Below are 18,948 nucleotides of genomic sequence, written 5' to 3'. Positions count from 1 at the left end.
GGCACTGCTGGACGCATGCCTCCAGGGTCCCCAGGTGGACAGAACCACTCTCAGTCTGCAGGCAGTAGGGGCCAGGACTGAGGTCCAAGGCCCTTTGAGGATCTACCATAGGAAAGAGGTTGGCAAGCCTACTCCGGGGACGGAATGGTGTGTCTCCTGGCAGAACCCTGGCTGGGCAGAACTCTCCCAGACCATAGCCTGGAAGGAAGGACGAGACCCAAGCCCCAGGGCTATGTCAGGATCTGCAAGGGTTCAAGTTCATTAAGCTCCACCCAGGGGCACTGGTGGGTGAGACTCCAGCAGTTGCCTATGTGACTGGAACCTCTCCTGGGTGGCAGTAGAGTGGGGCTGGAGTCAGCATTCAGGGCCTGTTCAGGCTCTGCAATGGGATGGAGGCCAGCAACCCTATCCCGGTGGCCTAGACTGGTGAGTCTCCCAGCAGGCCCCTGTGTTGGTAAGAGGGCTCCTGGGTCACAGCAGAGAGGGCCTAGAGCCAAGAGAGGGTCCCGTCAACATCTTCTGTGGAACAAGACCCACTGCGAGCCTCTCGGAGTTTCAGATGGGTGAGTCTGTCTCTGGGTCTTTGTGGGAGCAGAATTAACCTGGAACCACAGCTGATGGGGGCTGGTGCCAAGGCATAGGGTAATTTTCAGGTCCACAGCTGGGACCATGTTGGTGGACCTACCTGCTGAGGCACTGCTGTGCATGACTTCTCCTGGACTTCTTGGCAGATGGTTTAGGTAGACTGGAAGTGAAGGGATGGAAAAAGATATTTCAGGCAAATGGAAACAAAAGAGAGCAAGAATGACTCTCCTTATATCTGACAAAACAGACTTTAAGTCAATAACTGTAAAAAGAGACAAAGGTGGTCCTTACATAATAATAAAAGGGTCCATTCATCAAGAGCATGTTACAATTTTAAAGTCTATGCACCCAACTTTGGGCCACCTAAATATGTAAAGCCAATAATAATCAATCTGAAGGGAGACATAGACTGCAATACGATAGCAGCAGGAGGGCTTCAATACCTGGCTTTCAACAGCAGACAGATCATCCAGACAGAAAATCAATAAGGAAACATTGGGCTTGGACCTCATATTGGACCTAACAGTCATGCACAGAACATTCTCCAGGATAGATCATAGGTTAGGCCACAAAGCAAGTCTTAGCAGCTTTTAGAAGACTGGATTCATATCAGATTTCTGACCACAGTGGAATAAAAATAGACGTCAAAAACAGGATGAATTTTTTTTTTAAATCACAAATATGTGGAAATTAAGCAATATGCTCCTGAACAACCACTGAGTCAAAGAAGAAATTAAGAAGGAAATTTAAAAATATCTTGAGACAAATGAAAATGGAAACACAACATACCAAAATTTATGGGATGCAGCAAAAGAAGTTATAAAATAAAAGTTTATACCAATAAATGCCCATATCAAAAAAAAAATCTCAAATAACCATCTGAACAATGCATTTCAGGGAACTAGAAGAATAAACTCAACCCAAAGTCAGGAGAAGAAAGGAAATAAAAACCAGAGCAGAAATAAATGAAATAGATACTAGAAAAACAATAGAAAAGAACAATGAAACTACTTGGATTTTTAAAACCATAAAAAGATTGTTAAACCTTTCACTAAATGAGGAAAAAAAAAAAAAAGATGACAGTAAAATCAGAAATGAAAGAGGAGACATTACAGTTGACACCACAGAAATACAAATAATCATAAGAGACTATTGTGAATAATTATATTACAAATAATTGGATAACCTAAGAGAAACAGATAAATTTCTAGACACATACAACCTACCAAGACTTAATCATGAAGAAATGGAAAGCCTGAATAGACCAATAAGTAAGGAGATTGAATCCGTAATAGAAAGTCAGTCATTAAAGAAAAGTCCAGGACCTGATGACTTCACTTCTAAATTCTACCAAATATTTAGAGAAGAACAAACACCAATACTCCTCAATTATTCCAAAAACCTGAAGAAAAGAAAATACTTCCAAACTCATTTTACAAGGCCAGATAAGGACACTACTAGAAAGAAAATTATAGCCCAATATCTCTGATGAACAGATGCAAAAATTCTCAACAAAATACTAGCAAACTGAATTCAACAGCTCTTCAAAGGATCAGAATCAAGTAGATTTTCCCCTGGGATTTGAGGATGGTTCAACATAGGCAAAGTAATAAATATACTACCCCATATTAACAGAACAAAGGGCAAAAATCATTTGGTCATCTTCATAGACACACACAAAAGGATTTGACAAATTCAAAAACCTTTCATGATAAAAATTCTCAGCAAAGTAGAATCAAAGAAGGTACCTCCACACAATAAAGACCGCATATGGCAAGCCTGTGGCTCACATCATACTCAATAGTGAAATGTTGAAAGCTTTTCCTCTAAGGTCAGGAACAACATGAGGATACCTGCTTTCATCACTTCTGCTCAACATAATACTGGAAGTCCTAGCCAGTATTAAGAAAAGAAAACAAAGCATACAAATAGGAAAGAAAGAAATGAAATTGTCTCTGTTTGTTGATAACATAATCTTATACATAGAAAACACTAGAGATCCCACCCCAGACTGTTGCAAACTCAGACAAATTCAGTAAAGTTGCAGGATACAAAATCAACAAGCAAAAAGCAGTTGCATTTCTACACACTAACAACAAACTACATAAAAAAGAAATTAACAATCCCATTTACAATAACATCAAAACAATAAAAATACTTAGCAGTAAATTTAACCAGAGGTGAAAAATATGTATACGGAAAACTATAAAATGTGATGAAAGAAATTGAATGTGACACATATTAAAAGATTATCCTGTGTTCATAAACTGTAAGAATGAACACTATTAAAATGCCTGTACTATCCAAAGCAATCTACAGATTCAACACAATTCCTATCGAAAATCCCAATATCATATTTCATAGAAATAGAAAACACAATCCTGAAGTTTGTATGGAACCACAAAAGACCCCAAATAACCACAGCAATCCTGAACATAGAGAACAGAGCTAGAAGCATAGCACTATTTGTTTTCAAAACAGATTACAAAGCTAGACTAATGAAACCAGCATGGTGTTCACATGAACACATACACATCGACCAGTGGGACAGGATAGAGAAGCCAGAAATCAAGCCACGTATTTACAGGGAATTGATCTTTGACTGAGGTGTCAAGAACACATAACAAGAAAGAGCAGTCTCTTCAGTAACTGGTGCTGGGAAAACTAAGTGCAAAAAGATGAGACTGGATCTTTTATTCACACCATATACAAAAATCAACTCAAAATGGATCAGAGGCCCAAACAAAAGACCTGAAACTGTGCAACTACTGGAACAAAACATAAGGAAGAAGCTGCACAACACTGGTCTGGTCAATGATTTCTTGGATATCACCCCAAAAATGTAGGTAACAAAAGCAAAAATAAATGGGATTAGATCAAACTAAAAAGCGCCTACACAGCAAAGGAAATAACAGAGGGGAGACACAACCCATAGGCTGGGAGGAAATATTTGTAAACTCTGTGTGTGATAAGGAGCTAGTTTCAAAAATATATTTAAAAATTCAGATACCAGCAAAGGACCTGAATAGACATTCTCAAAAGAAAACATAAAAATGGCCAAGAGACACATGAAAAAATGCTCAATATCACGAATCACCAGGGAAATGCAAATTAAAACTACAAGAGCACTTCATACCTGTTAGAATGGATATTATTAAAAAGATGATCCATTATAATATCCATTACAATATCCCTTCTAACAGGTATGAAGTGATATCACACTTGGTGTTTTGCTGGGGATGTGGAGAAAAGGAAGCCTTTGTAATTATGTAATGTAAATTAATACAGCCATTGTTTTAAAATGTGTGGATGTTCCTCAAGAAACAAAAAATAGAATTACCATATGATCCAGCAATCCCACTTCTGGGTACATTTCCAAGAGAAATGAAATCAACATGTCAGAGATGTCTGCTCCCCCATGTTCCTGGCATCATTATTTCCCATAAGATACAGAAGCAACCGAAGTGTCCAATCACAGATGAGTGGATAAAGAAAGGCTGGTGTGTATCTACAATGAAACACTATTCAGCCTTTAAAAAAGAAGGACACCCTGTCATTTGTGACAACATGGGTAAACCTGGAACACATTATGCTAAGTGAAGTAAGCTGGGGCAGAAAAATAAATATCACAGGGCTTCCCTTGTATGTGTAATCTAAAAATGTTAAATTCATTGAAGTAGAGAGTAGAATGCTGGTTACCAGAGACTGAGGAAAGGGGTGGGGGTGACAAATGAAGAAATGCTAGTCAAAGGGTACAAAGTTTCAGCGAGGTGGAAGAACTAAATTCTAGGAAGCCATGGTGGGGAGATGCTGTGGGAGGGGCTGGGGGGAGCCGCTGTGCTCTTGGTCGGCCAAGTGGAAGCCCATGTACCTTGGTCTGTGGGCGGGCCTGGCCGAGGCGATGCAGCTCTCCTGGGAGCAGAGAATCACCCTGGCAGGAGCGTGGAATCCTGTCTGAGTTCTTCCCATTTGGTATCAACAGCATTTTATTACAGCACAGCACATACTCATCTGAAGCCTTCACTGGAGTGCAGAGTACAGACTCACCTTGCTCGTAACTACTGATCCTATGCTCATACAATACCTAAATAATGTGCTCGAACAACCAAAGGATTGGCTATACAAATGTTCAGTTCATAAACGGGCCACAGTCATTGCAAATATTGAAAGTCGTGACGTCCTTGAAGGAAGGCACTTTGATACTGAGTTTGACAAGACTGCAAAAGATGACGGTGCACCCAAACAACAGACAGCACACCCAGAGAAAGGAGGACAGGTAACCCAGAGAAAAGATGACAGTGAACCCAGAGAAAAGACAACAGTGCACCCAGAGAAAGGAGGACAGTGAACCCAGAGAAAAGCCTCAGAAAGCTATCCAGGACAAAATTCATCCAGTGATCAGATGAAGCACAGTTAGTGACATTTCTGCAACTGTTGAATTTTCTTGTTCATTTGATCTATGATTTATGCAAAGATCTGGTTGTACCTGGAAGATGGGAAGAGTGGGGACCACAGTTCATGACCAATGCGAGGAAGTTTGCCTTCGTTCATTTACTGCTACATCCACACAGCTCACAGCATGGTGGCCCACAAAATCTTGTCACTGACCAAGGATGATATGAGGAAGATAATGTAATTTTCAAATGTGGTTTTCCTGAAACCAAGCCAACTATAGCTGATATGTTTTATTTCACTGCTTAATGTTTACATTAGAAAAACTAGTATTATACTTTACTGAACTATGTGTAATTGTTCCATGTTTTTTGATACCTGTTTGACTTACCATGGGGTTGACATAATGAATTTATTGCACATTGTTCAAAAGGAACCAGGAGGTTTTTGTCAGCACCGTAATGTAAATTCCATTGCAGATGGTAACTGTAGATGGAAAAACTTATGCTATAAAATGAAATGCTTCCCTAAATCAGACATTTTGGTCCAGTAGCTTGACTCAGTATAGATAGAGAGATATTTAAGTATAAAATACAATGAAAGCAGTCTAAATATTTAGAATCTTGGTTTAGATCCTGAAAGTAACTAATAATCCATAAGCAATGCAATATTGCTCTACTGGGTCCTTTTCACATTTATTTCATCATCTAGCTTTCCATATTGAATATATTTACAGATTTAATTTATATAACTTGAACCTGTGAAGGAACGGATATTTTTACTGTTTAACGTCCTGTGATGCAGAACTCTTGAAAAAATTTTATGTTTTATATAATCAAACTTTAAGCAAAAAATGAAGAAATAAAGTTAAACGTGTTATTATTAGTAGTAGTTTTTTTTTTGTTTTTGTCTTTTTTTTGAGGCAGAGTCTCACTCTGTCGCCAGGCTGGAGTGCAGTGGCACCATCTCAGCTCACTGTAATTTCCACCTCATGGGTTCAAGCCATTCTCCTGCCTCAGCCTCCTGAGTAGCTGGTACTACAGGTGCATGCCACCACGCCCAGCTAATTTTTACATTTTTAGTAGAGATGGGATTTCACCATGTTGGCCAGGATGGTCTTGAACTCCTGACCTCGTGATCTGCCTGCCTCAGCCTCCCAAAGTGCTGGAATAAAAGAAGTTCTAGTGATCTATTGCATAGCATGGTGATGACAGTCAATAATGATGTAGTATATATTTCAAAATTGCTAAAATAATAGATTTTCAATGTTTTCTTCACACAAAAAAATGATGCCTGTAAAGTAATGGATAAGTTATTTATCTTGATTCAATCATTCCACAATGCAAACTTACATCAAAACTCCACATTGTACCTAATAAATATATACAATTACTGTCAGTTGAAATTATTTTGAAAGAGGTAAGATTAAGCTGCTGCGAATAGGGATGCAGAGTGGACGGCACAACTGCAAAGAGCAAGGGTCACTGTCAGGGTCAAGAGAGCGACGTCTAACCGTGGCTGTGTGCACAGGGAGACTGCGGGTACAACTGACAAAGCCTATGATCTCAGCCAGGCTTGGGGGTAGGCACCTGTGATCCCAGCTACTCGAGAGGCTGATGTAGGAGAACTGCTTGAACCTGGGAGGCAGAGGTTGCAGTGAGCTGAGATCGCACCACCCTGGGCGATAGAGTGAGAGTCTGTCTAAAAAAAAAAAAAAAAAAAAAGGCTATGACTTAATGACTTGACATGCATGGAGTTCAGAGAAAAGGCAAGAGATAAAATATGGTCCAGGGAATTTAGACATGAGACTGGAATGAACACTTTGTTCATTGCCTGTTTTCATGCATTTGTACATTTATACGCTCTCAACCCTGTTCCAGGAAAGATTTAAAGGACATAAGTGGGGGCGGAGCAAGATGGCCAAATAGGAACAGCTCCAGTCTCCAACTCCCAGCGCGAGCGACACAGAAGACCGGTGATTTCTGCATTTTCAACTGAGGTACTGGGGTCATCTCACTAGGGAGTGCCGGACAATTGGTGCTGGTCAGCTGCTGCAGCCCGACCAATGAGAGCTGAAGCAGGGCGAGGCATTGCCTCCCTGGGAAGCGCAAGGGGGAAGGGAATCCTTTTTCCTAGCCAGGGGAACTGAGACACACAACACCTGGAAAATCGGGTAACTCCCACCCCAATACTGCGCTTTAAGCAAACGGGCACACCAGGAGAATATATCCCACACCTGGCCGGGAGGGTCCCACGCCCACGGAGCCTCCCTCATTGCTAACACAGCAGTCTGCGATCTAACCGAAAAAGCAGCAGCGAGGCTGGGGAAGGGGCGCCCACCATTGCTGAGGCTTAAGTAGGTAAACAAAGCCGCTGGGAAGCTCGAACTGGGTGGAGCTCACAGCAGCTCAAGGAAACCTGCCTGTCTCTGTAGACTCCACCTCTGGGGACAGGGCACAGATAAAAAAACAACAACAAAAAAGCAGCAGAACCTCTGCAGACGCAAACGACGCTGTCTGACAGCTTTGAAGAGAGCAGTGGATCTCCCAACACGGAGGTTGAGATCTGAGAAGGGACAGACTGCCTGCCCAAGCGGGTCCCTGACCCCTGAGTAGCCTAACTGGGAGACATCCCCCACCAGGGGCAGTCTGACACCCCACACCTCACAGGGTGGAGTACACCCCTGAGAGGAAGCTTCCAAAGTAAGAATCAGACAGGTACACTCGCTGTTCAGCAATATTCTATCTTCCGCAACCTCTGCTGCTGATACCCAGGCAAACAGGGTCTGGAGTGGACCTCAAGCAATCTCCAACAGACCTACAGCTGAGGGTCCTGACTGTCAGAAGGAAAACTATCAAACAGGAAGGACACCTATACCAAAACCCCATCAGTACGTCACCATCATCAAAGACCAGAGACAGATAAAACCACAAAGATGGGGAAAAAGCAGGGCAGAAAAGCTGGAAATTCAAAAAATAAGAGTGCATCTCCCCCTGCAAAGGAGTGCAGCCCATCGCCAGCAATGGATCAAAGCTGGTCAGAGAATGACTTTGACGAGATGAGAGAAGAAGGCTTCAGTCCATCAAACTTCTCAGAGCTAACGGAGGAATTACGTACCCAGCGCAAAGAAACTAAAAATCTTGAAAAAAGAGTGGAAGAATTGACAGCTAGACTAATTAATGCAGAGAAGGTCATAAATGAAATGACAGAGATGAAAACCATGACACGAGAAATACGTGACAAATGCACAAGCTTCAGTAACCGACTCGATCAACTGGAAGAAAGAGTATCAGCGATTGAGGATCAAATGAATGAAATGAAGCGAGAAGAGAAACCAAAAGAAAAAAGAAGAAAAAGAAATGAACAAAGCCTGCAACAAGTATGGGATTAAGTAAAAAGACCAAATCTACGTCTGATTGGGGTGCCTGAAAGTGAGGGGGAAAATGGAACCAAGCTGGAAAACACTCTTCAGGATATCATCCAGGAGAACTTCCCCAACCTAGTAGGGCAGGCCAACATTCAAATTCAGGAAATACAGAGAACGCCACAAAGATACTCCTCCAGAAGAGCAACTCCAAGACACATAATTGCCAGATTCACCAAAGTTGAAATGAAGGAAAAAATCTTAAGGGCAGCCAGAGAGAAAGGTCCGGTTACCCACAAAGGGAAGCCCATCAGACTAACAGCAGATCTCTCGGCAGAAACTGTACAAGCCAGAAGAGAGTGGGGGCCAATATTCAACGTTCTTAAAGAAAAGAATTTTAAACCCAGAATTTCATACCCAGCCAAACTAAGTTTCATAAGTGAAGGAGAAATAAAATCCTTTACAGATAAGCAAATGCTTAGAGATTTTGTCACCACCAGGCCTGCCTTACAAGAGACCCTGAAGGAAGCACTAAACATGGAAAGGAACAACCGGTACCAGCCATTGCAAAAACATGCCAAAATGTAAAGACCATCGAGGCTAGGAAGAAACTACATCAACTAACGAGCAAAATAACCAGTTAATATTATAATGGCAGGATCAAGTTCACACATAACAATATTAACCTTGAATGTAAATGGACTAAATGCTCCAATTAAAAGACACAGACTGGCAAACTGGATAAAGAGTCAAGACCCATCAGTCTGCTGTATTCAGGAGACCCATCTCACATGCAGAGACATACATAGGCTCAAAATAAAGGGATGGAGGAAGATCTACCAAGCAAATGGAGAACAAAAAAAAAGCAGGGGTTGCAATCCTAGTCTCTGATAAAACAGACTTTAAACCATCAAAGATCAAAAGAGACAAAGAAGGCCATTACATAATGGTAAAGGGATCAATTCAACAGGAAGAGCTAACTATCCTAAATATATATGCACCCAATACAGGAGCACCCAGATTCATAAAGCAAATCCTTAGAGACTTACAAAGAGACTTAGACTCCCATACAATAATAATGGGAGACTTCAACACTCCACTGTCAACATTAGACAGATCAACGAGACAGAAAGTTAACAAGGATATCCAGGAATTGAACTCATCTCTGCACCAAGCGGACCTAATAGACATCTATAAAACTCTCCACCCCAAATCAACAGAATATACATTCTTCTCAGCACCACATCGCACTTATTCCAAAATTGACCACATAATTGGAAGTAAAGCACTCCTCAGCAAATGTACAAGAACAGAAATTATAACAAACAGTCTCTCAGACCACAGTGCAATCAAACTAGAACTCAGGACTAAGAAACTCAATCATAACTGCTCAACTACATGGAAACTGAACAACCTGCTCCTGAATGACTACTGGGTACATAACGAAATGAAAGCAGAAATAAAGATGTTCTTTGAAACCAATGAGAACAAAGATACAACATACCAGAATCTCTGGGACACATTTAAAGTGTGTAGAGGGAAATTTATAGCACTAAATGCCCACAAGAGAAAGCAGGAAAGATCTAAAATTGACACTCTAACATCACAATTAAAATAACTAGAGAGGCAAGAGCAAACACATTCAAAAGCTAGCAGAAGGCAAGAAATAACTAAGATCAGAGCAGAACTGAAGGAGATAGAGACACAAAAAACCCTCCAAAAAATCAATGAATCCAGGAGTTGGTTTTTTGAAAAGATCAACAAAATTGACAGACCGCTAGCAAGACTAATAAAGAAGAAAAGAGAGAGGAATCAGACGCAATAAAAAATGATAAAGGGGATATCACCACCGACCCCACAGAAATACAAACTACCATCAGAGAATACTATAAACACCTCTACGCAAATCAACTAGAAAATCTAGAAGAAATGGATAATTTCCTGGACACTTACACTCTCCCAAGACTAAACCAGGAAGAAGTTGAATCCCTGAATAGACCAATAGCAGGCTCTGAAATTGAGGCAATAATTAATAGCCTACCCACCAAAAAAAGTCCAGGACCAGATGGATTCACAGCTGAATTCTACCAGAGGTACAAGGAGGAGCTGGTACCATTCCTTCTGAAACTATTCCAATCAATAGAAAAAGAGGGAATCCTCCCTAACTCTTTTTATGAGGCCAACATCATCCTGATACCAAAGCCTGGCAGAGACACAACAAAAAAAGAGAATTTTAGACCAATATCCCTGATGAACATCGATGCAAAAATCCTCAATAAAATACTGGCAAACCGGATTCAGCAGCACATCAAAAAGCTTATCCACCATGATCAAGTGGGCTTCATCCCTGGGATGCAAGGCTGGTTCAACATTCGCAAATCAATAAATGTAATCCAGCATATAAACAGAACCAAAGACAAGAACCATATGATTATCTCAATAGATGCAGAAAAGGCTTTTGACAAAATTCAACAGCCCTTCATGCTAAAAACGCTCAATAAATTCGGTATTGATGGAACGTACCTCAAAATAATAAGAGCTATTTATGACAAACCCACAGCTAATATCATAGTGAATGGGCAAAAACTGGAAAAATTCCCTTTGAAAACTGGCACAAGACAGGGATGCCCTCTCTCACCACTCCTATTCAACATAGTGTTGGAAGTTCTGGCTAGGGCAATCAGGCAAGAGAAAGAAATAAAGGGTATTCAGTTAGGAAAAGAAGAAGTCAAATTGTCCCTGTTTGCAGATGACATGATTGTATATTTAGAAAACCCCATTGTCGCAGCCCAAAATCTCCTTAAGCTGATAAGCAACTTCAGCAAAGTCTCAGGATACAAAATTAATGTGCAAAAATCACAAGCATTCTTATACACCAGTAACAGACAAACAGAGAGCCAAATCAGGAATGAACTTCCATTCACAATTGCTTCAAAGAGAATAAAATACCTAGGAATCCAACTTACAAGGGATGTAAAGGACCTCTTCAAGGAGAACTACAAACCACTGCTCAGTGAAATCAAAGAGGACACAAACAAATGGAAGAACATACCATGCTCGTGGATGGGAAGAATCAATATCGTGAAAATGGCCATACTGCCCAAGGTTATTTATAGATTCAATGCCATCCCCATCAAGCTACCAATGAGTTTCTTCACAGAATTGGAAAAAACTGCTTTAAAGTTCATATGGAACCAAAAAAGAGCCCACATTGCCAAGACAATCCTAAGTCAAAAGGACAAAGCTGGAGGCGTCACGCTACCTGACTTCAAACTATACTACAAGTCTACAGTAACCAAAACAGCATGGTACTGGTACCAAAACAGAGATCTAGACCAATGGAACAGAACAGAGTCCTTAGAAATAATACCACACATCTACAGCCATCTGATCTTTGATAAACCTGAGAGAAACAAGAAATGGGGAAAGGATTCCCTATTTAATAAAGGATGCTGGGAAAATTGGCTAGCCATAAGTAGAAAGCTGAAACTGAATCCTTTCCTTACTCCTTATACGAAGATTAATTCAAGATGGATTAGAGACTTAAATGTTAGAACTAGTACCATAAAAACCCTAGAAGAAAACCTAGGTAGTACCATTCAGGACATAGGCATGGGCAAGGACTTCATGTCTAAAACACCAAAAGCAATGGCAGCAAAAGCCAAAATTGACAAATGGGATCTCATTAAACTAAAGAGCTTCTGCACAGCAAAAGAAACTACCATCAGAGTGAACAGGCAACCTACAGAATGGGAGAAAATTTTTGCAATCTACTCATCTGACAAAGGGCTAATATCCAGAATCTACAAAGAACTCAAACATATATACAAGAAAAAAACAAACAACCCCATCAAAAAGTGGGCAAAGAATATGAACAGACATTTCTCAAAAGAAGACATTCATACAGCCAACAGACACATGAAAAAAATGCTCATCATCACTCGCCATCAGAGAAATGCAAATCAAAACCACAATGAGATACCATCTCACACCAGTTAGAATGGCAATCATTGAAAAGTCAGGAAACAACAGGTGTTGGAGAGGATGTGGAGAAATAGGAACGCTTTTACACTGTTGGTGGGATTGTAAACTAGTTCAACCATTATGGAAAACAGTATGGCAATTCCTCAAGGATCTAGAACTAGATGTACCATATGACCCAGCCATCCCACTACTGGGTATATACCCAAAGGATTATAAATTATTCTACTACAAAGACACATACACACGTATGTTTATTGCGGCACTATTCACAATAGCAAAGACTTGGAATCAACCCAAATGTCCATCTGTGACAGACTGGATTAAGAAAATGTGGCACATATACACCATGGAATACTACGCAGCCATAAAAAAGGATGAGTTTGCTTCCTTTGTAGGGACATGGATGCAGCTGGAAACCATCATTCTTAGCAACCTGTCACAAGAACCGAAAACCAAACACCGCATGTTCTCACTCATAGGTGGGAATTGAACAATGAGATCACTTGGACTCCGGAAGGGGAACATCACACACTGGGGCCTATCATGGGGAGGGGGGAGGGAGGAGGGATTGCATTGGGAGTTATACATGATATAAATAATGAATTGATGGGTGCTGACGAGTTGATGGTTGCAGCACACCAACATGGCACAAGTATACATATGTAACAAACCTGCATGTTATGCACATGTACCCTAGAACTTAAAGTATAAAAAAAAAAAAAAAAAAAAGACATAAGAATGCAAGCCCGTCAAGGCTATTCTGATTTTAAATATCAGTTCAGCTCCTACTTTATGGGGTTTGGCAAATCGAGTTAAGGGCCTTTTCCTCAAATGCTCAAACATTCCAATCAGACTAAATCAAGCAACTGGAATTACTTGAAACTCAGAGACCAGCTTCCACTCTCCCTCTGTTTTTTGAAATCGTCACTTCTTTAGCACCAGCTGGGTTTTGATGACTCTTCAGGTGTAAAGGTCAACCTCAGAGAAATGGGAAAACCTGTGTTGTTAGTAAGGATGGTTTTAAGTGAGCATTTCAAGTTTTAGGGCAAGAATAGCCTCGGGCCGTCTGTCAGAAAAAGCTGCCACATCTGGGCAGTGTCTCTCCTAAGGTGAAACGTGCGCAGATTAAACTGAAGAAACAAGGAGCTCACTAGAGTCTGACAGCAGACAGGAAATTTATAGGCACGGCATGTGCCTTCGGTGCCTGGGCTATGGAGGAAAGAACACAGACGGTCTTCCTGAGGCGGGGCAGACAAAACCGCTGAAAGTGAAGGAGAATTAAGACAATATACTGTGGCCATTCAAAAAGCTTCAGACTTCCACTCCTAGGAAGATGGAACAGGCGTGCGTTTTCCTCCTTCCCACAGGTGCAACCGGAAACCTCCCGCAGTGCCCGTCGAACAAACGCAGGAAGACCAGGGGCGGAGAGAGGAAGCCCGGGGGAGCCCGGGGGACCCTGACAACGACAGGGTGGGGGGGCGTTCCTGGGTTTTCTTTTTGACTCTTCCACCCTAAACTGGGTGTTCACGAGGACGCAGAGGAAGACAGCCCCCGCTGCTGTCTCCAGCCAGAGCACGGGGAGAGGCGCGGCTCCAGGAAACATTTCAAGGACCCTGGGAAATGGGTGATCTCTGAATGTGAAAAATCTTCAGGAGACTGGAAGTGTTTTGAAGTTGAAGGTTATGGTTCTTTCTCATTTTGTTTCAAAACAGGACCCCCATTTCCCTTAATGTAGGATTGGAGGAGACAACAAGAAGAGGAAAGGGGTGTCAAGGTCAGAGCCGCCTAGAAGGCGACGAGAAGCAGAAGCGCAGGCCTGCGAGACGCTCTTCAGAGTGACTTCGCTGTGGGCTGCGGATGGCAACAGAAGGAACTCGGCATCCACCGGCCACATTCCCCTCCCCGGAGCGGAGGACACAGCCCAGTTCCTTCAGGCAGTGGCTCCGGCCAGCTCCGCCCCACAGGGAAGGAGCGCGCAGCTGCCACACACCGCAGGCGGCGCTGACGGACTCGGCCTTCCCGGAGCGCAGGCGTCTGGGGGGCGCCGCCCTCGTCGCCGTCGGGAGCCCGGCAGGCCCGCGGCTTTCTGCCTAGTTCTCCCGCCTCTGCACGCCTCGCCTTCAGGACTCCGCCTCGCCTTCCTCTTTTCTGTGGGGAGACTCACGGGGCCGTCTGTCTGGACGATGTGTGCACATTTCTTACCACGATTCCTCTGCACACCAGGTCCCGGCACAGCTGAATTGTGCGGGCAGCGAAGGGGCCTCACGGGGACCGCTCAGCTCCCTGAGGGCGCAGCCCACCTGGTCCGGGGGCGAAGAATGAACTTCCGCGGTTTTTAATGACCCAGTTTGTGGCACGGCACATGTTGAAAAGGTAAATCTGACCGCGTTACCTCAGAGATGGGCTGTGAGCTGCTTTGTGCCGCCAAATGACCTGTTTACCCAACAGCGCCCTCTGTAGCCCCGTGCTCAGAACGGGCTTTTTCATGATGCTCCTACATTGTGTTTACAGCCCTCTGTGAGGGGTTTGCACGCACAGGCCGACCTCGTTTTATTGTGCCTTGCTCTATTGTGCCTCGCAGATACTGCACTTGTTTTTACAAATTGAAAGTTTGTGGGAGCTCCGTTGGGGCACATCTATGGGTCCCATTTTCAAACAGCTTGTGCTAACTTCCTATCTCTATGGCACATTTTGGTAATTCTTGTAATAGTTCGAATTTTTTCATTATAATTATGTCTGTCATGGTGATCTGTACCTAGTGAGCTTCGATTTTACTTTGTAATTGTTTTGTAACCAACAACCACACCCAGGTAAGACGGAAAACATCATAAATGTCACGTGTGTTCCACGTGCTCCACTGACCAGCTGCCCCCATCTCTCTCCCTCCCCTCAGGCCTCCCTATTCCCTGAGACACAATTGTGGAATTACAACATTAATAACCTACAACAGCTTCTAAGTGTTCAAGTAAAAGGAAGAGACACACATCCCTCATTTTAAATTGAAAGCTAGAGATGATTAAGCTTAGTGCGGAAGGCCTGTTCAAAGTTGAGACAGGCTGAAAGCAAGGCCTTTTGCACCCAGGAGTTAGCCCAGTTGTGAATGCAAAGAAAAACGTCTTAAAGGAAATTAAAAGTGCTGCTTTAGTGAACACATGAATGACAAGAAAGTGAAACAGCTTTATTGCTGATTCAAAAAAGGCTGAGAGGAGTGAGAAAGCTACGGAAGAAAAGTTTGAAAGTGCCAGAGGCTGTTTCATGAGTTTTAAGGAAATAAACATGTCCATAACTTAAAAGTGCAAGATGAAGTAACAAGTGCTGATGGAGAAGCTGCAGCAAGTTATCCAGAGACCTAGCTAAGGTAAGTGATGGAGGTGGCTACACCAAACCACAGATCGTCAGTGTAGATGAAACAGCCTTTTGTTGGAAGAAGATGCCATCTAGGACTTTCATAGCTAGAGAGGAGAAGTCAATGCCTGTCTTCAAAGCTTCAAAGGACAGGATGTCTCTTGTTAATAGCTAACGCATCTAGTGACTTAAAATTGCAGCCAATCTCACTTACCATTCCAAAAATCCTAGGGCCCTTAAGAATTATGCTTAATTGGGAGGCTGAGGTGGGTGGATCTCCAGAAGTCAGGGAGTTTGAGACCAGCCTGACCAATATGGAGAAACCCTGTCTCTACTAAAGAAAAAATACAAAAAATTAGCCAGGCATGGTGGTGGGTGCCTGTAATCTCAGCTACTTGGGAGGCTGAGGCAGGAGAATCACTTGAACCCAGGAGGTGGAAGTTGCGATGAGCCAAGATCATGCCATTGCACTCCAACCTGGGCAACAAGAGTGGAACTCTGTCTCAAAAAAAAAAAAAAAAAAAAAAAAAAAAAAAAAAAAAAAAAAAAAAAGGAATTATGCTAAATCTACTCTTCCTTTGCTCTATAAGTAGAATAAAAAAGCCAGGATGGCAGCACATCTGTTTACAGAGTGGTTTACTGAATATTTTGAGCCCATTATCGAGACCTACTGCTCAGAAAAAAAAGACTATTTTCAAAATATTACTGTTCATTGGCAGTGCACCCAAGGGCTCTGATGGAGATGTGCAAGGAGAGTAATGTTGCCTTCATGCCTGCTTACACCACATCCATTCTGCAGCCCATGGATCAAGGAGTAATTTCAGCTTTCAAGTCTTGTTACTTAAGAAATACATCTCAAAAGGCTATAACTGCCATAGATAGTGATTCCTCTGATGGATCTGGGCAAAGTCAATTAAAAACCATCTAGAAAGCATTCACCATTCTAGATGCCATTAAAAACATTCATGATTCATGGGAGGAGAAACAATATCAACATTAACAGGAGTTTAGAAGAAGTTGATTTCATTCCTCATGGATGATTTTGAGGGGTTCAAGCCTTCAGTGCAGGAAGTAACTGCAGATGAGGTGGGAATAACAAGAGGACTAGAATTAGAAGTGGGACCTAAAAATGTGGCTGAATTGCTGCAATCTCAGTATAAAATTTGAACAGATTAGGAGCGGCTTCTTATGGTTGAGCAAAGAAAGTGGTTTCTTGAGATAGAATTGACTCCTGGTGAAGATGCTGTAAACATTATTGATATGACAACAAAGGATTTAGAATATATACACTTAGTTGATGAGGCAGTAGGTAAGGTTTGAGGGGATTGACTCCAATTTTGAAAGAAGTCATACTGTGGGTAAAATGCTATCAAACAGCATCGCATGCTACAGAGAAACCTTTCATGAGAAGATTCAATCAATGCAGTCAACTTCATTGTGGTCTTATTTCAGATATTGCCACAGTCACCCCAACCTTCAGCAACCTCCACCCTGATCAGTCAGCAGCCATCAACACACAGGCAGAGTCCTCCACCAGCAAAACAATTGTAACTCACTGAGGGCTCAGATGATCATTGGCATTTTTAAAAACAATACCGTATTTTAAAATTGAGATATGTTTATGTTTTAGACATAATGCTATTGCACACTTAATAGACTACAGTATAACATAAACCAAACTTTTATAGGCACTGGGAAAATGAAATATTTGTGTGACTTGCTCTGTTGCAATATGAGCTTTATTGTGGTGGCCTGGAACCAAATCCACAGTATCCCCAAGGTCTGCCTGTAAGGTGAAGCAGCAGCCCCAGAACTAATGCAGCCTGCTGGGTGCTCTGTGTTCCCAGCAAGCAAGGACACTTCCCTAGATATCAGGGGAAGTGATACAAAGACAGAAAGTTGTGGTCATTTGAGAATCAACTCATAATAAAAAAATGAAACATGGTTAATTGAAGTAAGTTGATTACAAATTGAAAATGATATTAGAAGAAAAAGGTTTTGTACAAATACGGCTGTGATACAAAAGAATATAATAAGACACATTTAATTTTATTGCCTTGAATAAATGAGGAATGTGGTTTTATTCCTTCCATTGTCTGCTTCTAAAGTATAGATATAAACTTTGTGTATCTGCAGTTGCAGATAAGAAACCTGGGAAGCCACAAGAAAGCCAAGTAGCCAAGGAAAAAGTGGGCATTGAGCCACGAGCAAAAAATAACAGTCGATTCTGTTGGTGCCATCTGACAGCAGAGACGGCTGAGGACCCCCAAGCGTGAGTCCAGAGAGCTGCCCTGCAGCCCCACCCTGCCTTTCCAGGATGAGTCTTCTCTGGGAAGCCACTGCTCATTCGGAAGGTAAAGAATGCCAGCGTTTCCAACACCAACCCCAGCTCTGCTGACCTCTCAGAATGGCAGGACCACGCGTGACGGAACACCAGGCAGGGGAGAGTCAAATATACAAGGCGAGACGCCAGGCAGGGCCAGTGTCTCCATCAGGCACATGAGGGCCCATGATACTTTTAGGACTCCATGAAAATGTTTTAATTTCTCTTAAAAATCAGAAGGAAACAAATGAACTCTTAGGTATAAGAAAATGTTTTAATATACACGATTGATACATCCACCTTCATATAAATGCAGTAACAAAACTTACATGTTTAAATTTTTTAATGGAAAAAAGCTCCCACAAAGGCAATGACGGTCATGATGTGGCCTGATCCCAGGTTGCAAAAAACTAAAACTTCTGTGAACGGCGTTCATTAGAAACACAGGAATGTTAATGTAGCATGTCAGGTTTAACCATAAAGGTTGAGTATGATGTCCAGTGACTTGAGTTTAAAATGCCGGAGGAGGAATAACCAGTGAGTAACACAGTTCCCGCTATCACACCCACACCCATAGCAAGACGAACCACAGGATTTCTGTTTTTCTTTTTAGAGCAGGGAAACAAGTAAAAATGGCAACAAAATGCAATTATAGTAATAATTGTAGAAAAATGTAAAAAATATAGAATAATGAGAAAATGGTTAATGCTGTAGAGTAGGTTCAAATTGGAGGTCTGTAAGAAGTAGGTGATAATCTGAATTGTTTGGTTGTGTCTCTTGTATAAGGTGTTTGTTCAAAAATATCAACCATTCTAAACCTATAATTGCAGTATTAAGAAAACTTAATTAGGATCAATCTTTAAGTGCTCAAGAAAAGGCAGTTTCAAAGGTGAATTTGATAAACTGAGCATCAGACAGAGTCCTCAGTTTTGGGAGTCAGCCTCTATGTTGAAAT

This window comes from Rhinopithecus roxellana, chromosome 4 (assembly GCF_007565055.1).
Source record: "Rhinopithecus roxellana isolate Shanxi Qingling chromosome 4, ASM756505v1, whole genome shotgun sequence".
Classification (NCBI taxonomy): domain Eukaryota; kingdom Metazoa; phylum Chordata; class Mammalia; order Primates; family Cercopithecidae; genus Rhinopithecus; species Rhinopithecus roxellana.
Note: the sequence above shows the minus strand (reverse complement) of the source record.